This window comes from Anabrus simplex, chromosome 7 (genome assembly GCF_040414725.1).
Source record: "Anabrus simplex isolate iqAnaSimp1 chromosome 7, ASM4041472v1, whole genome shotgun sequence".
NCBI classification, from domain to species: Eukaryota; Metazoa; Arthropoda; class Insecta; order Orthoptera; family Tettigoniidae; genus Anabrus; species Anabrus simplex.
Window position 1 is genome coordinate 229,255,212 of NC_090271.1, and position 24,354 is coordinate 229,279,565.

The 24,354-nt window shown below is 39.8% G+C and overlaps 1 protein-coding gene across 5 annotated transcripts in view; it reads left to right on the forward strand.

Annotated features, from left to right (window-relative positions):
• The window catches only part of LOC136877494 (chromodomain-helicase-DNA-binding protein 6), a 703,291-nt gene that overhangs the window by 594,600 nt on the left and 84,337 nt on the right, over window positions 1-24,354 (forward strand). The gene's annotated exons all lie outside the window — the stretch shown is intronic.

Here is a 24,354-nt window from a genome sequence, read left to right on the forward strand (position 1 = left end):
CTACTTTGGGGCAGTGATTGGAAAGCACACTTAAACGGAATAATTACACAGGAGTGTTCGCGGCTGTCTGCAGCCTGGTCATTCTAGCTCTGAAACTTTGAACTGTTAGATCGACACCGTAGTACTTGAATGGAATAATATCAATAAGTTAATTTATTGAATTTACCACCTAATCAATACAAAAGCATCATCAATACGGATCAAGAATGATATTTATCACCGTAGTACTTTTCGCTAAAAGTGGGAAAATGTGCTGTTTTTCATTGTAATGAATATTTCATATCATAGCATTGCTTTTAATCATGACATTCATACTAGCGTCATTGTAATGACCTATGTTGACTTCATTCGGGAAAAACTATAAGGACAGTCTTTCTGAGAAGTCTGTAGCGAAGCACGGGTACATCAACTAGCTATTTGATCCAAATAGCATTGTGCTTCGCATAATCACGTGGGCACTTGATGCAGTATATTAATCTATGCATTTGCTAAGTAATGGCATCTAAGTGCATGGTTGATTCACACATGCGGAGCATGACTTCATACTATTTTCGGTAGGCTTATCAGAGACCGATCATAGCCTTGTAGCCTCGTATAGCAACAGTCGGGCTTTGAGACAATAAGTGTTATAAATAGACCGGTATCATAGTACTGTATTGCGCAAGACATGTAGAATATGCAGTTTTGACCAATTGTATCTCCTGATTTTTCCTGATTTTCATACCAAAATCTCCTGATTTTTCATTTTGTAAAGTTGGCAGGTATGTATATAAACAGGGGGTTCAGTCCATGAGCAATAAGTTCAGCTTACCTTTGCATGGTTCAGCCCATACTGCTCTTTGGTCTACCTTCCAGGGATCCCACAACAGCAGAAAACATGAGTAAGCTGCAGAGAGTAGAGAGTTGCGCCGAAAGGCTAATTAACAGTCACTTCTCCTCCCATCCAATAAGGTTACCTTCCATTAAATCAATAGCCAAAAGAACTGACCTGATCTTTCTCCAGAAATCTCTATCTCTATAGAAATTGCTCCTTTCCAATGTCTATCTCTTGGTTATCACTCAGCTCAGAGAGGCAAAGGAGTTACCGTTTGTCCACATTTCGCCTGTACCTCTGCCTTTCAGAAGGATTTCTATTGGCGTTCCGCAAAGCTATGGAACTTGCTGTCAGGGGATGTCAAGAACTTTGCCTCTTCCATACTTTCAAATGTAAATAAAGAAAATATAGTTCATTGGAACTGCTTCATGTGTCTGAGTGTGTGGGTGAATGAGTGAATGATTGGTGGAGTGAAAGGAAGTATGCAAGCACAGGAATAATGGAATGAATGAATGATTAGCTGACAATCTATACACAGAATGAACGAGCAGTTGGAAATTATACATTTATATCTCTTGCTTAGTACTATTTACATACAGTAGAAGTCCGTTATAGCAAGAATTCATATTGGCGAAAAATTTACTTGCTACAGAGAATTATCATTACATCCGATTTTTTGTAAAAGTCGGGAAAACCCCTACACACATTAAAATCAGTATGAAGCGGCAATCAATTTGTTCAAAACTTGCGTTTTCGTGGATAATATCACACTACGGTTTAATTGTTTGTTGTTTTTTGAAATCCGATACGACGTGAAAGTGTGTGTTTAATTTCATTCTAAAAAACTATGTTATCGTATTTCTCCAAATCTGAGACTACCCGCACTTTTTCCTTCAAAATATTTTAATCGGGCTTAAAACTCTGTAATATCATACGAATGTCTTTCTTATACACTACGCATTTTTAGACTATTTGTAGATGCCGAACATTGAATTTAATTATGCCGTATTTTTTTGCAGCTGTACAATTGTGCTTTATTTCAGCAGGTTTAATAACCATTAACTTAAAATTGGCATCATAATATCGAAGGGAACTCGTTTGTAAATTTGCCAGCAATGCACACAATACACGAGTCTCTACAATACGTCGATACATCAGGAAAATATTCTTGCTTACTATGAAACTGTTACTTTCATTCAGCATCAGATATAACTGGCTGCCGCTACACGCACGTCTTGCTTGCTGGATTCGGCCAACTTCAGCGTCTAGCGATGTATAGACCTCGTGCGCATGGATGTTGCTGCACTCTGGCGGCAAGTTGCTCGAATAGTTCATGTGACTTGCTCTCGTCGGTGAAGTGAAGCAACGCGATTATCACGGTGCCTTTGTTGAGATACGAAATCAAGTTAGAGATGGAGGAAAGTTCTACAAAGAGTAGAACTAATTGTTCTGTGGTTGGATGTAACTATTCCTATAGAAATTGTCCGCCTGGGACGAAGTTCTTCGTATTCCCAAACAATAAGCAACACATTCGGTACTCATTTAGACAAGATTGTTCATCTCATAAGTGTCTTAGTGAACTTCAGTCCTCCGGTCATTAAAGCAGGGCCTAAACTTAAACGTGATTGTATAATTATTGAATTGTACACGATTACATCCATTTAGTTCACTGTTTTTTAATGTTTTACTTCTAACTCGAGTAGAAATTATATCATGTTTGAAATGTCTGAATAGTGGTAAAATCTATGTAACACTATGTATAACGCTTGAAAATTAGCGGAAGGTAATGTTCAAAATAAAACCTCTTTACTGTAAGAATAATATTTGAAAGGAATTCCTTTCTGGAGACACCCACTTTCACACTTTTTTGTGGAGAATATACAAAAAAAGTCACAGGAGTTGAGGTTCAAAATATACAATGATGCCTGTACCTGGGTGTAATACACATGAGTTTTCTTTAACTCAATGTCACCATCAATATCAATATACAAATATGGAACATTACACATGTTCTCATCAATTACAGGCTTTTCCCAACACGAGTAAGAGCACTTAATCTCCAAAAGAGAGAGTCAGTCCTGACCTAGCACTATCCCATCTGGGCTACTATTAATAGGGTTGCTCTTCTTTTATTAACAAACCCAGCTGTGACGCGCAACATTGGGACAATAAACAGAACTGGTGAAATGCCCTCTGCTCATTATCTCTGCCTTATCTCACTGCAGGACTGTTTATGTCTTTAGAAATAAGGAGCTGAGGAAGAGAATTTTTAGGCTGAGCCCTAATCTCAATCGCAATAGCATACGCCTACGATTTTGTGACTTTTACGTTGTCATAATAAAGATTCAGGACATCACTTGGCAACATGCACTCATAATTGTTTGGCACTATTGATATCTTGCCATTTGGCAAGTAATTTATTCCATGGCATCTAACCAATTTATTAACGTTTTGAAGGTATAATTGCTGAAGACACTGAAGTAAAAGTCTTGTTTCACTCTGTTCTACAGCATCATCCACGATAGCTTGCGACAGTGGAATTGGCCTTCAAAATCCTTGTAAATGCACAGTCTATAATTTTAATTTTTCTCATATATTTCAGTTTTGCTGAATGTTTCAAATCCTTCACTTTCCAATTCGCTACAAACTGACCGCTTATTTAATCTGTCTTTGAACATTTCTCATAAATGTTCACCTTTAGAATATTCCACGGCAACATTCTTAGGTTTTTCCCATTGTTGCAGGAAAGCCGTCTTGGAAGAATCTCTTTCTGTATTAATATAAATGCAAAGCGCAGCAATGTGCTTACAGCATTGGAAAGGCCTGCTTTGCATTCACACTCGGCCTAGCTGAGCATTCTTGTTGAAATCAATCTGTTAAATATTAAAACAAGACTAGCATTAATTAATGAAAAAATAATTACAACGGCAACGGACACGGGAAATGTGTACTGTATAATGAAGTTACCGGTATGTAGGAAATTAATAATCTATATATACATATGATTTATGTTTCAAAAAGAAAGGTAACTATTACCTTAAGTTTAACTGCAATAAGGCAGTTGATTAATACTCATTTCTCTCAAACAGAAGTTGGATATTTCTTCTCTCAACCCTTGTTTCACCTGGAATTACTGAAATACGACTTATCCCAACAAATATTCTGTAAGCTCACACAAATCTCTATGGATGACGACATTTCAGCTTTAAATAGCTTCCTTCACTGCCGCACTTGATTCTCCCGCACAAGCCACTGCATACAGTCGTCACATGAATGTTCTGAGCGAGCTGCCGCCAGTAGGTAAAATGTCGCCCTTTTTTTCGGGGGGGGGGGGGGGGGCGTAACCATCGACTCAGTCTACATGGCCTCCGACATGCTAATAGTTCTAAGAAGAAAGATAGCAGGGAGGAGTGGGATTGTGATACTACAGGAGTATCTGCCTGCCCCCATGCTAGCCATGTTACCAGGCCAGATGTGGTGGTGGGTATTATATAGCAGTGTGATCGGGTGACAAGGGTCAGGACAAAACCACATAGGCGAAAATAGAAAGATGCCTACATGTAAAACCTGACATTTTGTAGATAGCACATGCAAGGATGTGGGCTGGACTTTTCCAGGTTGTGTTAGTGAGGAGTATGTATCATGCACAAGTCATGTCCATTTTCCTGCCATATTGTTTGTTATAGGGGATCAGCCTTCTTGGCACTGCAGGATTCCATGCACGGGTCCAATGGCATCTGGGCTTTGGGACACAGGAAAGTCCCATTGTCCAGCCGCCAATGTTCCCTGGTGCCAAGCCTTCGTGTGCGGAGAAGGGATAAGCCAAGCCAGCTTTGTAGCTGGGGCTAACGTCTTCGTCTTCTTCGTCTCTCATCCCTTGGGTGTGTCCCGGTATTGCGGTGGTATTCACTCATGTCACTTCTAATCTAAAAATAACCATAAACATACAAGAACATACATATAAACATGCTTGATATTATGATTACTGTACGCTAAGTTTGAGTGCGGGCTTGGTGTTCCGCTCTCTTGTTTACCCCTCGCGTTACTGAAACATAGGAATATAGAAATACAAGGAAATGGAAAAACAATTTCTTCTTCTTCTTGTTGTTCTTCTTCATTTACCGGGCGAGTTGGCTGTGAGCTTACATCCGGGAGATAGTAGGTTCAAATCCCACTATCGGCAGCCCTGAAAATGGTTTTCCGTGGTTTCCCATTTTCACACCAGGCAAATGCTGGGGCTGTACCTTAATTAAGGCCACGGCCGCTTCCTTCCAACTCCTAGGCCTTTCCTATCCCATCGTCGCCATAAGACCTATCTGTGTCGGTGCGACGTAAAGCAACTAGCTTCTTCGTTTAGGCCTACAATGGACCACATGGTTCTTAACTCTGGTGAGCTCTTTTCTTCCTCTTAGCCCAGTATTCCTTCATTCTAGCGCTATGGATGTCTTTTCTTTCTTGAGTCCATTTCACTCCTACTCCTGGACACAGTGATTTAGTTGTTAATGACTGGAGAGAGTCAGATGTCTTGACTAACTTTTTGAATTATCACAGTTGTAAATGTCAATGTGATCAGTGTTTAGGTATTGTAGGTCTTTCCGCACTAAATTCGTCCATTTGGCATTTGTTGCTTTACCTCTAGATACAGTGTTGAAGATTCTTGAAGTGAGACTCTGACTGTCCATCCTGACTGCGTGACCATAGAACATTAATCTTCTCTTCCTCATAGCTGTTGTAATGCTCTCTATTTTACTGTACAGTTCCTTGTTGTGCCTGATTCTGTAGCCATCTCCTTCTTTAATGGGACCCATAATCCTTCTGAGGATCTTTTGCTCTTTCAGTTCCAGTTTTCTGAGTTGTCCTTTCTGGGTCATGTTTAGGCATTGAGGCTTACAGTACAGATGGTCTTACTACGGTGTTGTACTGTCTAAGTTTAAGATTCAAGGAGAGGAATTTAGACTTGTATATGTTCTTACAAAGATGATAGGCTCTTTCTAATTTAATGCATCTACTCTTCATTGCAAGGTCCTCTTTAACATTTGGGGTTATCCATTCTCTAAGATATTTGAATGAGTTGGCCTTGTGTATTATTTTGTCCGCCAAAGAAATGAAGTTGAGTGCTTCTCTGATGTTGGTCAGAAATTCTGTTTTATTGACAGCGATCTTTAGCCCTACTTTAGCTGCTATGCTTTCTATGGAGAATAGCTGGTACGTAGCTTCTTCCATACTTGAAGCTAAGAGTGTGAGGTCATTTGTGAAGGCTAGGCAAGTAACTGTTAACTTTTCTTTTTTGTAGCCGATTTTTAATCTAGAGTTGTCAGCTAGTGTGTTCCTCCATTCCCGAATGACCTCCAGCAGACAGTTAAACAGTTTTGATCTCAAAGCATTTTGATAATACTCCTCTGAATTTGACTTTGGACACGGTGTTTGTTAGAGTAGCATTCACAAGATTCAAAGTCTTCTTATCCAGTCCCATTTCAGTCAACGTCTCAAAGAGGAACTGGCAGTCTACCGAGTCGTAAGCCTTCTGGAAGTCAACGAAAATTGCTACATAGGGTGAGGTGCTGAGGTTTTTGTAGGTAAAGATAGTTTTGAGGTTCAGAATCTGCTCTGTGCATGATCTTGACTTCCTAAATCCAGCTTGGTACTCTCCTATGCAGGAATCTAAATGTGCCTCCACTCTTTTAAGCAATGCTTTGGAGAAGATATTCTAAGTCACTGATAGGAGAGAGACCCCTCTATAGTTGTTAGGATCTAACTTGTCTCCTTTCTTGTGCAGCGGGTGGATGAAAACTGAAGTCCAATCCCTTGGTAGTGTTCCTATTGTCCAGATGTCGGTTATGATTCTGTGGATACTGTCAATTGACTCTTCATCTGCATGTTTCCGTAATTCTGCAATGATGCCATCTTCGCCTGCTGCTCTATTAGATTTCAGTTCAGAGATGATCTGTTTGATTTCTTCTTTGGTAGGAGGAAGGGAGTCAGGGTTAATAACATTCTTAGTTTGAAAATTGTAGTTTTTCCTCTGGTTCTTCTGCATTGAGGAGGCCATCAAAATATTTTGCAAGAGCTGTAGTACAATCCTCATTGTTCATTTTCAGTTCTCCGTCTGGTCCTCGTAGGTTGAGTGTAGGGGCTGAGTAAGCGTTTGTCTGAGATTTTAGAGTTTTGTACAAGTTACTGGTGTTGTTCCTTTGAAAGTCTTTCTCTGCCTTATCTATGATGTCGTCGTTATATTGCCTCTTAGCATTTCTAATGGTCTTGCCCGTGTTCTTTCTGACTGTTAGGAAGTCTGTATGATTTTCCGTGTTTTTGTTGCAGTTCCATTTCACCCATGCCTGTCTTCTCTCCTCTATTGCCTTATCACATGTTGGTGTCCACCATGGGTGTTTACTCCTTCTGGTTGCAAGGATGGTTTCTGTTGCTGCATCTATCAGTGCCTTCTGTAGGTTAGGCCAATCCGTTTTTTCTGATTATTGCTGAAGACCTTAGTAAAGTTGTTGTTCTCTTTCAACTGGACTGGATTAAATTTTGGGATTCTGAACCTGGTGTAATTGTTACCTCTACACTTCGTGAGTAGAATGAAATTTGCTTTGACCAAAGATAGGTAGTGGTCTGAATCAATATTGGCACCTCTCAGTACCTTGACATTCATTATTTCCTTGCTATTCCTTCTACTGATAGGCAACGTGATCTAACTGGTACTCTCCTAGCAAGGAATTGGGACATCTCCAGGTCTTGGCTTTTCAGGGGAGGTGTCTGAATGCTGTAGATTTAAGAACAAGGTTGTGATTTTTACACAGATTCATCAGCCTCTCACTATTACAATTGGTTCTCTTGTGGGCCGGGTATTCTCCGACTATGTTCTTAAACCTGCACACCTTACCAATCTGGGCGTTAAAGTCCCCCATCAAGATGATCACGTGATGTTCTGGAATCTTATCGATTGTCTCTTCCAGTTCTTCCCAAAAGTATTCAACACTTTCAATATCACTCTTATTAGTATCATTAGTAGGTGCATGGAAGTTAACAATCGTGTAGGCTTTGTTGAGACTTCTGAAGGCTATAGTGGACATTCTCCCATTTGGTGATGAGAAGGAGGTTATAGGCTTGATCATTTTGTTGTTGACTATGAAGCCTGTACCCAGGTGAGGCATATTCTTCGTCACTCTCTGACCTGGCTGTCCCTTGTAGATCCTGAAGCCTTGTGACTCAAAAGGTTCTTCGTCCGTAAATCTTGTCTCCTGTAAAGCCGTTACAAGGATGTTGTGTTTTGTTAGGACGTCCAATGTATGTTTCAGCTTTCCCGTTTGTAGGAAGGAATTAATGTTTATTGTTGCCAGATAGTTGATGTGTTTCTTCCTCTTACATGAAGATGCAGGCTCCCCAGAATCCGATGGCCTGCTTGCCCCACTGTGAGTGGGGGTGGATTTTTCACCACCTGGGATAGATTTCCAATTACTCATTTGCTCCATGTTTCCAGAGTTACGAAAAAGTTTAGTGGGGTTACCTGAAGGTAACGTGGTGTTTAAATATCAAGGTTGTAAGCCTTGAAACCCCCAGCACTGATCGGTTCACTGACCCAGCTTCCCGCTGGGATTGGTTACCCAACCTTCCACTGGGTTGCTCAGCTTAACAGGGGACACCTCGTGTAGGTTATGTGCTGGAGTTGTAGTGAAAGAGGCTAGTTGGGTTCTCTTGCTGAACCCAGTATATTATTGTTGCAGGAGTTTGGCAATGACGTATTTCACTACCATTTGCCCAGAGTCAAAAGGACTCTTCCCAGGGTGATTCCTGGGACGCTTATGTACATTAACAGGTGTTTTTTTTTTTTTTTTTTTTTTTTAAGTGGTGTTCGTATGTATATTTTTAGTGAGGTGGAAGCCGTAGAAGGATTTGAGGGAGCCCCTTTATCTTCTATTCCTGTGGCTGAATAGTATTTGTTTTGGCGTGGGGTACTTTTTGTATTGGTTTGGTTCATACCTTCCAATACTCCTGATTAAGGGATTGATCCTTTTGCCCCACACCTTGGTGTACATTCTAAGTGCTTGCTTTCTGATGTGGTGTCTTATAGAGTGAGTGTTTGTTATGGTGCGTAGGTCCCTTGTTGCCATTCCGTAAGGGAGTTCTGCCGCTGCTCGCCTGCATTTGTTTTGTATGCACTCGAGACTGTTTGTTGGTTTTGGCCGTGTATCCCCATGCTTCTTTGATGATTGGCCTGAACAAGGCTTTGTACATGTTGACTGCTACCTTTGTGTTTATGCTGGATTTGCCTGTTTAGTATGGGGTACAGTTTGACAAACCGTATGTGGACTTTTCGCTTTAAGTCTCTTACGTGATGTAGCATCGTCAGCTTTTTGTCCAGAATTACCCCTAGATATTCAGCTATTTCGTGCCAGTTTATTTGTTTGTTGAATAGTGTCAGTGGTTTGATGTTGGCGGGTTGGTGTGTGCGCCTGTTTTTGCGTGTGAACATCACTGCTTGGCACTTCTCTACGTTGACTTAGGCGCCATTTAGTGAGCCATGGTTCCAATGTGCGTAGCGCTACCTGGAGCCTCTTTCTTCTGCTCGGGAGCTGGGGGTGCTGGACGGTAATTGCTGTGTCGTCCACATAGAAGTACGTGGTAGTGAGCTCTGCTGTTGGCATATCATTGGTATACAGGACAAATAGGATCGGTCCTATTAGTGATCCTTGGGCTACGCCTGCTCTAATATTTCGCGTACTTGACAGAGTGTTGTGTATGTCTACTTGAAATTTTCTGTCTGTTAGATGGGACTTAATTAGCCTGACATATCCAGGACAGAACTCATAGTCTATCAGCTTAGCCAGCAGGCCTTCATGCCATACTTTATCGAAGTCTTTTTGTATGTCTAAGAATACTGTGCCGGTATCCCTTCGCTTGTTAAACCCGATTGTGGCATGTTCTAGGAACCGCGTGAGGAGCTGGGTGGAGGAATGTCCGTTACGGGACCCGAATTGTTCATTCCTAAGTATTCCTTTCTCCTTGATGTGGTTTACGAGCCTTTTTAGCACTATTTTCTCGAATACTTTCTTAAGGTTGTTAGTAGACTTATGGGCTGATAGTTGTTGGGATCTGATTTATCTTTTCCTGGCTTCCCGAATACAAGGATTTTTGCTAGTTTCCATTGTTCTAGGAAGTATTGCAACTTAAACATGGCATTGAATGTGTTGGCAATTATTGCGAGGGCTTTCCTGCTTAGCTTTTTGAGAACCAGATTCATGATATCGTCTGGCCCGGCGGCTCTTTTGGGGTTGGGGTAATCAATGATCCATTTTATTTCATGGATATTGGTCTTTTTAATTTCTGGCCTAGGTGCATTGTTCAGAAATTCCTCTACCTCTGCTATAGGCCTTAATCGCGGACTTTGAAAGTCAACAAATGAGTTTATTGCGCCGCATTATGGCAATTCCACCCTTGCATTTTTGTGTACATACCGGTACCTCACAATTCCACCTTCGACTTCTTTGAAGCGCCCTTGTTGCGGGTCATTGAATGCAATTTTCGTGCATTACGCATTTTTAAGCTATCTTTGTCTTCATGGTAACGCCGAATATTGGCTTTAGTTAGACCTATGCCGTATTTTCTCGTGGCTGCACAATTATTATACATTTCTGAGTGTTTAATAGCCATTAACTTAAAATGGGTATCATAACATCGAGAACCCGTTGAAAATTTGCCGGCAATACCTGTTCCACGTACCTTTACAATACGACGATCCATCACGAAAATATTCCTACTGTCTATAAATATTTTATTAAGCGTCAGGTACAGCAGACGCGTTATAACTCTGCTACTGAGTAGCCGTGTACTTTCTAGGAATTCGAAGGCTCGCGTGTTATGATGTCATTCTGCAGATTTGAGAAACTTTTTGTAGAGGATAATAGAATGTCATTCTCTCTTCACTATTTCCCGAGATCCAGTGACGTTACACAGGCACCGGTTGCCGCGGCTAGCAATGATTGATAAAGAGGCGGTCGTTTATTGTCAACAAGTTTTGTGTGTGCATGCGCTGGGGTGGAAAGAAACAGTGTGGTTCCTGCAGTAGTTTCCAGTGGTGTTCATTACTATCAGGCCGCGAATGCAAAACGACCCTTGATTTTTCACATGAGATTCTGAGAAAAAAAATGTCTTGGATTCGGAGAAATACTGTATCACTCCAGGGGCTTCTGTGACAAACATTGCAGTTTTCTTCTTCAAACAGCGTCACCTAACCTAACTGTATATGTAGTCTGGCTCCATGGTTAAATGGTGAGTGTACTGACCATTGGTCACAGGGGTTCCGGGTTCGATTCCCGGAAGGGTCGGGAATTTTAACCATCATTGGTTTATTTTGCTGCTCGGGGTCTGGGTGTATGTGTTGGTCTTCATCATCATTTCATCCTCATCACGCCGTGCAGGTCGCCTGCGGGAGTGAAATCAAAAGACCTGCACTTGGCAAACCGAACATGTCCTCGGACACTCCCGGCTCTAAATGCCATACTGCATTTCATTTCACCGTATCTGTATCATGAAAATTATTTGAAACGCATGTAGAGAAATGATAACCTCCTCGCTAAAAATTGACATGGGATTAGCTTTCCGAAATTTAACTAGACACGAGAAAATATAAACTATCCTCTGAAATCAGTGATGTACCCTGCCATATCTTGAGGTGTACCACATTCTTACTTAATTGAATCGATTATTTCAAAAAGCAGTCAAGTGTCAAAAAATGAAAAAATGAGTTAATTGCAGAATATGTTACTAGGAGGGTATACGCACATTTTGGTGCTGAAACCAGTCAAGAAATGTCCTCCTATAATGGTCAGGCATTACGTTTAATTTCATATTTAGTTCAGAAACCAGTTAAGTGACACCACTTGGCTGGTTTCTGCAGTAAACTGCTGGTACATTTTGTGATGTGCCGCACCTTGCCGGTTGGTGCTGCTGCTCTGAATCCAGAACAGCCAGCTGTTCAGCTTTTTATATTGTCATTGTTGTGTTTCTTGAATGGCATATTCGTAGTTTTCTGAACAACTGATTGAAAAAGTGTTTCTTTTATTTAGTGCAGTGTTTTTATAATAGTAGTGATATGTCTGAATGTTCAGAAGACGAACCTGTGTCAAAAAGGAAATGAGGAGTGGTAGACACACAAACTCACACGCGTAATATTATTCGAAATGCCAGGATAAAAGGAGAAGGTTATCGTTCTTACTCAGGAAAGGAAATACCTGGTCTGAGCCCTACATTATTCTTTGTTATTGTTTGTTTTATGTGCCCATCAATATCAAGAAGATACATGACCTAAATGCCTTAAAACCCTACATGATAGGATATGAATAGTTTTAGGACAGCATTCTGCAATGGCCTACTACAGGGACAGAATATGGTGTGGAGTTTGTTTATGAGGATTAATTACCTCCTGTCATAATAAGCAGGCATTGCTGATTTCATCCTTTTAATAATTATATTTGTAGTCTAAACCTATTCAAATATTTTCTGTTTACACAAATATGAAGTTTATGACAAAATCCTTTCAAAATTCAAGAATTATCCCACAAAAATATGTTTGCAACACTCGTTTATTTCAGAAACCAGTTAAGTGGAAAATGTTTCGGATGTTTTTACAGCAAAGTTAATAAGCACAAAATAGCTTTCCTTAGATAGAAAGTATTAAATGGTATAATACTTTCATGCTAAAATATTAAAACCCCTACCATAACATTTTGTCTGTTGCTAGACAGTTTTTTTTTATTTTTCCCAAAAATGACAGACTTGGCGCTTGACTGGTTTCTGAAATAATTGTTTCGATTTCAGTATACAGTATAACATTAAAATTAAGAAATCCTTTACTTCAGCCTTTATTTTAAACAAGTTAACTACTACTATCCTCCTTCATTTTTAATTTTCGTTAGAGGACAGCAGTCGACGGTTTTTACTAATCGACTCCAACATTGCCTTCGAATGTTGACGAGAGAGCTCGCAAATGCACATAGCACTTAAACTATACCGTACCGAAGATGATCGATCGCATTTTGTGGCAAACGTATCAGTTTTGTTACTCAAATAGCGTCACCTACTCTAACTTAACTGTACTATATGTATGATGAAAACATACTTCAATCGCCCGTAGAGAAATTATAACCTTCTCGCTATAAATTTACATTATAATAGCCTTTCTGTAATTAAACGGGCACGAGAAAATATAAACTAACCTCGTAATCAATGACGCACTCTGCCATGTCTTCAGGTGTAGGCCTATCCCATTCTTATTTAATTGCGGTATTTAGCATTAAAATTAAGCGATCTTTTATTCAGCCTTTATCTTTAACGAGTTAACGATTATCAGACACGTTATTTACGCACTTATTACGAAAATATGTTCTCTTCCATTTTCTTTGTGGAAGAGCAGTCGACGGGTATTACTGATCGACTCTGACATTGCCTTTGAATGTCGACGAGAGAGCTCGCTAGTAGGCATAGCTAGAAAATTATACCGAAGATGATCGATCGCATAAATCAGCTCATAAATATCGGCAACGGAAAAAATCGGGTGCGCGTAATCGCTCGTAATAAGAGATGCATCAGTGGTAGGGCTCTTGCTGTAACCAAAGGATAATACACAGTTTAATATTGTAACTTCGAAGGGACGGACGATAATTATTGTTATAACGGTGTTGTCGTTACATGCCGTACTCGCTATAGCGGACTTCTACTGTATTTTATATCTCAAGATGGGTCGAGGGAAAATGTTATATATACATGGGGGCTCACCTTTCCTCTCTACACCTTCCATATTTCTGAGCAGAAATGTGGTAAATAAATAATACAAATATAAAATTACCAACCCTTGCTCTGGTGTGCCCGTATTATTCTATATTGATATCTTCTCAACCTCCGACGAAAAATGTTTCTGCTTCCCAGCATAATCAGAGTGATCGTCATGTGTGGCTTTAAGAGGTCTTTGAGGCATGTGAAAAGTACAAGATAAGGTGAAGCTAAAAGAAATTCAAGAAAGGGGGGAAACAAAAAAGAAAATAAATACTTATATGCTGACTTCGTTGTCTAGTAGCAGTGTGCCTGCCTCTCACCTGGAATCACCAGGTTTGGTTCCCAGCCACATCAGGGATATTTACCTGCATCTGAGAGCTGGTTTGAGGTCCACTCAGCCTACGTGATTACAATTAAGGAGCTATCCAACAGTGGGATGGCGACTCAGATTAAGAAGGCCAAGAATAACAACTGATAGGATTCTTTGCACTGACCATGCGTGACCTCATAATCTGCAGGCCTTCAGGCTGAGCAGCAGTCACTTGTTAGGCCGATGCCCATCAGGGCTGTAATGCCATGGGGTTTGGTTTTGTGTATATACAGTATATACACATTAGCTGAAGTACCTGTCGGTGACGGAATAATTACTTAGCGTGTGTATGATTATATTTTTTGTCCACCTCCATTGTTTTTCTCCAGATTCTTAGTTGTATAAGTAGATATGCCTCTCTATCGGCGGCTTGTCATGGTGTACTCGCTTCCTTGCACTCTGTGGTGCTGTGCAGTTTAATATTGTTTTGTGTTATTGCTGATCTTTATTAGATCTCTTCCTTCTGGTATAAAAGGAAGCCAAGTATCGGATTCCGATGTTGTAGGCCTTAACATCTTAGTTTCCTCTTGACTGTGATATTAGGGCATCCGATGTAAAGAAAGTCCTTTTTCCTCCTCTCATTTCGTTCTTTCATCACTTTTTCTCATTTCATAGTCATCTTTACCTTTTTCATTGCTTAGCTGTAGTAAGTACCAGTCATTGACAGGACATTCATGTAGCGTGTACAGAGTTATCTTATCTCCCCAGCTACTTTCCGCTAATATTCAGAGATGCTGTTTTACTCGGGACACAGAAGTAATCCCATCTACCGGAGATGAATGGCACCAGAACAGAGAAGAAATTCACAACAGTGGTCGATGTAATGTCAGTTTTGAGTTTTCAATATTGTAGGCCTTCATATTTAGTTTTCTTCAGACTGATATTACGGCATCTGATATAAAGAGAGTCATGCCTTCTTACACAACTCCCTCTTGTCTTATTCTTCAAGTGATCGTTCCTTTACGGTTTGTCTAATTTTTTTATAATCTTCATAAGTTTCCTTGTCAATATGGACCGATGATCACGCGCTTATATACCTTTGGACAATCGTTACAAAAACCATTGCCAGTTAAAACAATTAAACAATATTTCTATGTTAGGAGTGGTTGGCATTGATATGGACTAAGCAACGAAAGTTTAAAGTCAGGAATTCTGTCAGTAAAACAGTATAAGACATAAATAATCGGAAATTGTATTCTGTATAACTTTTGTATGTACAGTAAAACCTCGATTATCCATTCTAATGCCTGGGAAGGGGTGAATGGTTAATAAAATTTTAAAAAACGGATAATCGACACTACTAATTTTAATTAACTTTAAAAGTCCATAAAATACATACCGTATAACCTAAAAATGCAGTGCATTAAACCCTCTTTAAAATCAAAATGTAGTCAAAGCTACAACAATACATACTAAATATTCACCTAAATTACCAGCAGACCATTAATAATTCATTTACCTGGTGTCATTTAAGCTGCATTAATTTTTTAAAAAAATTTTGCTAGTTGTTTTACGTTTAGAGGATTTGATCCCGGGATCCCGGCCACTTTTCAGTCCCGTAGTTTTCGGGATTAAGTTTTCCGGATCCTGGGATTTTCGGGATTGACATCATTTTTAAAAATTTGAGTCCACTGAGTTCCACCGTGTAGACTTGGATGATGATGATGATGATGATGATGATGATGATGAAGAACTTGAATCAGGATTAGACCTTGAAGAAAGAGAAAATTGCCCGGATTTGTAATAAAAAAAAGTGTGCAAAGTGGTTCTTATTTTCAAATGAGTGTCATTCATGAATTATACTATTCTTCAAAAATATGTGAAGATAGAGCATGACAGGGAGATAAGTTTACTGGTCTATTGGTTCAGAGCATGGCGAGGAGGTAAGTTTACTGCTCTATTGCAAAACCAGATGGAACAGCCTCTACACTATGCTCGAGCATTTTGCCTTCTTGAAATTTAGCGTTAAAAAGGCGCTTATAGATTTGAATAATCCAGTGCAATTGGAAGAGTCCGATTTTGAGCTCATCGATGAAATCATTAAAGTCTTGGCTCCAGTCAGATTAACTATAGAATTACTCTGTCGCATTGATGCAAATTTATGCACAGCTGATGCTGCCCTTAAGTTTCTTTTTAAGCAGTTAAATGACAGTAGCTCCGAGTTGGCTTCTAAATTCAAAATACATTTACAAAAGTGCATGAAAGATTGCCGAAGAAATGAGTTGAGTGGCATATTATGCTACCTGCAAAATCCTTGTAGTGACAATGTGGCATTGGCGTTCGATGATGAAATAAAGCGTACATTTTCATGTCCGAGCAAAGTCCTGATAATTAAACAGATTGTTTTTTTAATTGAGATATGAAATTGTATAAAAATGATGAAGAGGAAGAACAAAATATGCAAGTCGTGCTTACAAATACAGAAAAAAGTGATTTGATGCTCAAAGAAAAGCTTCAGCTGGAAATAGAAAATAGCATGAAAATTATGTCTCCTGAAGCTTTAAATGAAAATGAATTTATCGGAATTGTTAAGAAGGAAATGAACCTATACGACTCTTCTAATTCTACTCGGAGCTATAACCTACAGCAGGCTTATAAGTAATTACTAACGATTCCTCCAACTTCCATCGAACCTGAATGCGCTTTCTCACCAGCTGCATATATGTGCAACAAATTGAGAAGCAGGCTTGGTGATGAGACACTGGATGTGTTATTTCTCAGGTTATATTTTCGCAATTCAAATTAGAATGTTCCTATTAAATTAGTTTTATTTATATTTACAAGAAATGGACTGATTAATGTAATTTTTAAATACTTTTTTCTAAAATCGTTCTGCCTATGTATTATGTTGTTACATTAAAGTCATCTATTTAGCCTATTTTCAGAGAGATTGTTCTTAATTTCCGAAGTTTATTTGCATAGTTTGTTACATAAGGGTTTTTTTTTTTAATTTATGGAAGTTTAAAGAGATCTCACTGATTCTTGGAAAATAATAATTTTAACTTAGAGACTGAGTGATTTTAAATCTGGTTAGTCTGACTAAGTCTGATTAGAGCAATTACATTAGCTAGGTTTATACCATAGAATATGTTGATTTTGTCTAAATTTCTATTTGCGGATTAAACAGCTGATTTATGTTAGATTTTCTTATTTTTATTTGTAACCTTCAATCCCGAGATCCCGGGACTGACCAAGTGTAATCCCGAAATACCAGGATTAGAAATAAGGGCCAGGATCGAATTCCCTATTTATGTTGCACCAACACAGATAGGTCTTATAGCGACTATGGGATAGGAAAGGCCTAGGAGTTGGAAGGAAGCGGCCGTGGCCTTAATTAAGGTACAGCCCCAGCATTTGCCTGGTGTGAAAATGAGAAACCACGGAAAACAATCTTCAGGGCTGTCGGCAGTGGGATTCGAACCCACTATCTCCTGGATGCAAGCTCACAGCTGCGTGCCCCTGACCGCACTGCCAACTCGCCTGGTCTGCTTTAAAAAACAATTTTAAAATCTGCTACTTTTTTCACTCTCCTACAACTTATTTTCTTCTTTATGTCCATTTGAGCTTTCTAATTACAAGAATGTCTGAAAAATCCGTATCGTCCACTTGCTCCAAGAATTCCATTAACGTTTCAGCCGACTCCAGTGCGGTCTGAAGCGGTACGCGATTGTTTGTGACGCACTCTTCTTCCCCATCCCCCTCACTTTTACTCATCACTTCGCAGCCGACTGCCGAGTTTCCGTTCGTGCTTTTATTTACTATTTCGTCGTCATTTAAAATGTGATGCCCAGGTAATACATCGTCAGTATGACGCCACTCCTCAATGTTACTTTCATCCACCAATCCCTTATTTTCATCTTCATCAGTGTCAGGCTCGTTGACTGAATAGTCAGCGTACTGGCCTTCGGTTCAGAGGGTCCCGGATTTGATTCCCAGTCGGGCCGGTGATTTTAACCTTCATTGCTTAATTCCAATGGTCCAGGGGCTGGGCGTTTGTGCTTTCTCCAACATCCCTGCAACTCGCACACCACACACAACACTATCCTCCACCACAATAACACGCAGTTACCTATAGTAATCGCCATGTAAGGCCATACAGTAGAAAGTAAATATCACTGCCCGATTATCTTTTTTTTTTCTCTCTCTCTCTTTTGTAATGGCTGATCACTGCTGCCAACCTGCTTAGTTACATATTAAAATCACCAGACATAACCATAACAAAGTAACTTCAATGTAAACATCGATAATGAATGTTCCCCTGCTCTAGTAAATGATAAAAGTTAAGATGAAATAAATCAAGATATTCATAATTATGTCGGTTTCCTCACTCAATGAGGAATTAAGGAAATAAACACACTTCCTCACTCAAATTAATGTAACATATTTCTCTCTTTATTTTCTTGTACATTAGGCCTACTATAACCATATTCTTGAAAAGAGGGGCGTGTTAAACAATGCAATTTATTTAATAAGTCTTTGCGGTGTAATTTTCGAAAGTTCCAGGCATTACTTAATGTCTTTCCTTTCTTTTGTGCAAATGTTTCTTTCTCTCTTCAATAACCAGTAAAGGAGAGAGATTATTGGGCATATTTTCAGCTTGCAGACTGGTTATATCTTCAAGCTTGTATAGGAAACATATACGAGCACTAATGTGCCAAGCTAATAGTGAACGGAAATTACGAAATTAGGTCAGCTTTCAAGCTCACTGCGAAATTGAGAATAATGATGTTATTCATTCTACTAATTACTTCTATGGTTTTCATATACACCAAGGTTCCAGAATTTCATCCCGCAAGAGTTATTTTATGTACCGGTAGATCTAGACATGAGACTGGCGTATTTGAGCACTTTCAAATACCGCAGACTCGAACCCACCTACCTGAGCTAGTCATACATTCTCTCCTTCACTCGCTTAAATTAATTTTAAACATTTTCTGCCTTTATTCTGATGTACAAATTACTATAACTGTATTCTGAAAGAGAGGGGGGAGGGAGAGAAAGAGAGAGAGATAATCTAGATTGTATAATTCGTTGCAATTTTTATGAGTTCAAGGACTTGCCACATAGGGAAAATCAGTCCTTCCTTTTAATAATTATGCTAATAGCTTTCCATCCCTTTAAGTACTTTTACGGCTTTCGGAGACACGATGCCGGAATGTTGTCCTGCAGGAGTTCTTTTACGTTCCAGTAAATCTATGGACATGAGACTGATGTATTTGAGTACCTTCAAATACCACCGGACCGAGGCAGGATCGAACCTGCCAAGTTGAGGTCAGAAGGCCAGCGCCTCAGCCATCTGAGCCACTTAGCCCGGTGTCCTTCCTTTTGCTTGGATGTTGTTTTCTTCTTTCTTTAATAAGCAGTAGGGGATGGGGGGCATTTTAAACATATTTTCAGCTTGCAAGTTGGTGTATCTCAAGCTTACAACATTAGGGAAACCCGTGAAATGTACAGGGACACTAATCAGTGAAACACCATTACCAGATATTTACATATAGGATGGGCTTAACCCCTTAGCTTCGCAGCCATTTAAAGAGCTTCCTAACCCCCGGCCGAATGAGATTTCAACTACGCGCGACTGAAATACATTGATGCACTTAAAGCGTTCCTACAACTATAAGAGTAGCCAGATATTAACGAAATTTGGAATTCCTTATGATAGAACTATGTACATGCAGATAATTACATAATTGTTTCACATTACCTTAGTAATTTAGTTTCGTGTGATAGAGTTTGAAGCACTCTTCAAGACGGATACCCAAGTCACACTCTTGACAGCAGTACACCGACATCTTCTTTTCGCTGTGTTTTGAACACTCGATACAGCATCTCTGAGGTTTGGATTTCTCTCTCTTGGGTGCTAATTTCCTGTTAAAATGTCTTTCCTCCAACCTTGGAACTGTATTATCTGATGCGCGCCGGTCTTGAATGTTTCGTTCCCCGGACGAGCGAGCGAATTTTGTAAACAAACCTTCCACCAGTTGAACCCGATAAGATAACTGCTCAATGTTTGTCCCTGTGACTTGTCTGAATATTATTAGAGAATTTAGGAATCTGAATTCACTGTTGAAAACTTTGCTCTGACCTGTATAATTATCCATAATCTCCTACACAAAATTTCCAAGTACTGGTTCCTCCTCATTGTCACTCTCATCATTTACCACTGCATGCGCCACAGCCACATCATCTGTTTCATTATCACTGCTACTCATACTGCCACTACTACTTCCGACTAAACTTTCATCTGAATTATACAATATGTCAAGCATGTTGCTGTCAGTCAAACCACGGTTGAGGCTAGCCATTGAGCGTGGCGCGTCACACGGACTGGTGAAGCTGCAGCAAGACCGAAAGCAGCAGGACGAAAGTGAATGAGGGGAATAACATTTATGGCGAAACAAACCAACTCGATACATATTTCAGATAAAAGGTCGAGACATTGTCTTTCAAACGAATTATATACCATGAACAACTGGTTCTTGTACTGTATGACAGAAAGCAGCACTAACTCATGCGTACACAGAGCCCTCGTGGAGTGTTACGAAAATATTACAAGCCGAGAAATAAAGACAAATATAATAAATAAACTGCACTCTCAATGTAAAAATAGAGCAAAGAACATCACGCGAAAAGACAAACTTCTCAGATCATCATTTCTTTATTTTATTCTGTGGGAAAGAATGAAGCAAACAGACTGGAAAAAATGCAGAATTAGTACTCAGACAAATATTTATCCTTGCAAAACAACTACATTTTAACGGTCTTCAGTTCTTACTTACAACACTGATAAACCTAAAAATGTCTGCTTGGAAACAAAACAATTTGCATATCCGTAACTCCAAAACTCTCCGCGCTATAGCCGTAAATGTGAAACCATGTATGGGTCTATACCACGTATAGAGGTCGGCGCTGAGGGGTTAAATCACATGAAGACTGGTTGTAAGGCAGGAATGGGATAGGAAAGAGGGCTAGGACTTAAAATGAAAATAACCTGTCGTTTCCTTAATAAAGGTGCAACCACAGCACTAGCCTGAAATGAAAATGAGGGAGCCAAAAAGAAAAATCTTCAAACCTGCCAACTGTGGGGTTCAAATCCACCACCTCCTGAAACCAAGCTCACAGCAGTGTGATCGAACTGCACATCCAGTTCACTCAGTTTCTTATGACGTGTAAGAGGCCTACCACATGGGCTTGCTCTCACCCAAATTACACAGTTTCGACAACCCATTTACCTGTATATGGATCTTCAGTTTTTCAATTAGACATGTATGTAAGAACATTATGTACCTTAATAAAAGATACTTCCCTAGTTGGTTGTCTGATTGGTGCACATATAACAAATATATTTGGGAAGAAATACTTTTGTTTTATATTTATTTATGTCGTAAAGAAGTCATGTTGTCATAGCAATAACAATATGCAACAAAATAAATGAATCCAAAGAGATCAGCATAATTTACTATATTACATGTTAAGGGATATGTACACTAGTGTCCAAAAGTTAAGCATAAGTTACAAGTAAGCAGGGCAACAGGAAGTAGAAGGCAAATCTTACGACATATGCACCTACCAACCTTACATGTTCTGTATAGGAAAGGAGTGTTCCCCGCTTTGACTAGCGGTGTAACCGCAAGGTAAACACAGCCAGTGCCTGCACCCCATATTCCCTCAGTCGTATTAGCCCTGTTATAGTGTGCGGAGTGTAGCCTCATGGTGAACGTGACAAAATAATGGCACGACGACGTAATTTGAACCCCGTTTTGCAGGGTAGAATACTCGGCCGCCTGGAATCAGGCCAAACACAGGCGGAAGTCGCCGTATCCTTGAATGTACCACAAAGTGTCATTTCCAGGCTTCGGAGATGATTTTGAGACACAGGAGATGTTCATCGTAGGCCAGTACCAGGTCGACCAAGGGTAACCACCCCACAGTAGGACCGATATCTGGCCTTAACCATCGGAGTGCACCTGCAAGAGAATTGTCAGCGGAGCTTGCAGCCGTCTCAGGGGTTGCCATTTCCCGGCAAACTGTGTACCGGGGACTCAGAACAGCAGGGCTGTTTGCCCAACGTCCAGCGGCGTGCATCCCGCTCACTCCAGCATAGAGACTGTGGAGCCATCAACATTGAAACTGGACCATGAATGAATGGAGACATGTGCTCTTCACAGTTAATTCCTACTTTAATTTGCAGAACGATTCCCGTTGGACATTGGTCTGGAAAGAACCTGGTAGCCGATACAACCACAGGAACATCGTGGTACGGGACCAGTATGGTGGTGGTGGCGTCATGGTGTGGGGCAGCATCATGTTGAATGGCCGTATAGACCTGCACATCTTCATGGGTGGTCCGAGGAACACTGTTAACGCTCAGAGATACAGGGATGACGTACTGAGACCACATGTTCGACTCTTCAGAGGTGCAGTTGGTCCAGACTTACTCTTAATGGATGATAATACCCGACTGCACCGCACTGCTCTGGTGGATGCATTTCTGGTTGGGGAAGACATTCATCGCATGGACTGGCCCGCGAGGTCTGCGGATCTGCATCCTGTAGGCTCCGTGCATATAGCACTCTGCTGTTGCGGGTGGATATTGCGAGAACTACTTAGAGGCATCTTCATCAACAGTTCACCATAAGCTGGAATATGTGTGGGGTTTACATGCATTTATTCAATTATTTTACAGTGCTGTCTTCAGATGATTTTTTTTTTTTTTTTTTTTTAATGTCACAACGTTCGGACAGAATGATGTGCTTGTTAATGGCTGCATTAATACGTAGATACTGTAATACAGAGCTTTCATTCACGAAGCAGGAAGTGATTCAGGAATTGTACATTTATTTAATACACAGTAACTCTTTACACAACGTAAAGGTTAACAATTACAAACAAATTATTATAGCAAAGTTAAATTTCAAAGTTAGATACAATAGGTCATCTTTTTTAAAGCACACACATCATACTGTAACAGATACATTGTATTATGTTAACATAGTCTTAATGATAGCCTTAATAATAATAATAATAATAATAATAATAATAATAATACTGTAATAATAATACTGAAGAAATTGGATGTCAACACCAACATCTACGGGACCATGCAGAAGACGATGGTCATTGCCACGACTAGAATTGTACATAAATTTATGGGGCCAATTTATACGTAAAATTGTAGTGTAAATTAAGGTTTATTCTGCTCTGATTTCCTAAAATCTGTACAATTGCTTGAATATCATTACCATGAAAGTGGTCAAAATAAATAAATAAGAAGAAGACTAGCATACCATACTGTACTACAGATCACAATATGAAATTTTATAGTATTCTGTCACAACCTCACAAAATGGATTTTGAAAGGCAGTAGACAAATATAGGCTAGTTATAGAAATAGGCCTCCATTACACAATATCAATAGCTCACAGAAATACGGCATTTTACATACATCAAATTCTGTCCTCACCCGAGGTTGTGCAACTCTTTTCAAGCAACCCCTAATGAACATGAGCTGCATGTACCCTCATGTCAATCTTAAATTTCTGTCTGTATAGGGAATCAAGCCCGGGCCCCCGACGAAGGAAACTAGTAGCGCTAACCGTTATATTACAGTGGTGGTCGCAATCATATTATAAATACAGACACAATAATTTATTGGCAACGTTAAGATATTCCGATATTTTCAATTGGTCCATCATCAAACCTGTGCCTTTTTATCGAAAAAAGTTCCTCTAAGCTCTTCTCCTTGTCGTATTTCTCTTTCCCCGCTTTTGAGATGCGAGGTCCAGACCATTCACAGGGTTGATCAGTATGCGAGGTGACATGTTCTGAATAAACTGTATAAATGACAGCAGAAATATGCTTACATTTCATGGAAATATGTGTATTCTTTTACCAAGGCCTCACTCGCAACATTAACCTGCGCTAACATGATATCGTGTTAGAGATAGGACAAATATTTTCCTGAAGACAGCATTCTTGAATGTGTACATGAAAATCTCGTTATCACCACAAATAATACATAAATTACTATGTTGCCCCTATCGTGAAATGGTAGTGTCTCTAGTGAACCACCGTTTTCCTCTTATCATATTTGCTGTTATTCGCTCTGTTGCTGTTTCCTGCAAACAGTCTTTCTTGTAAAAAAAAAAGTGTAATACATGACCACTTTCTGGAAGTTTGGAATAATTTGGCCGATTGTTGTTGCATAAAACACTCTGAAATCTCACTGTTATTATTTAGTCGGCCATGGCAACACGCTGTGAAACGACAGAGATATGTGCGCGGTGATCGCATTAACTTACAATGTTCACCCTTCGCAGCGCAGCGGTGCATTTTTCCCAGCAGCGCACGGACCTATAGAACATGCCTGGGATGCATTGGGGAGGCGAATTGCATTCCG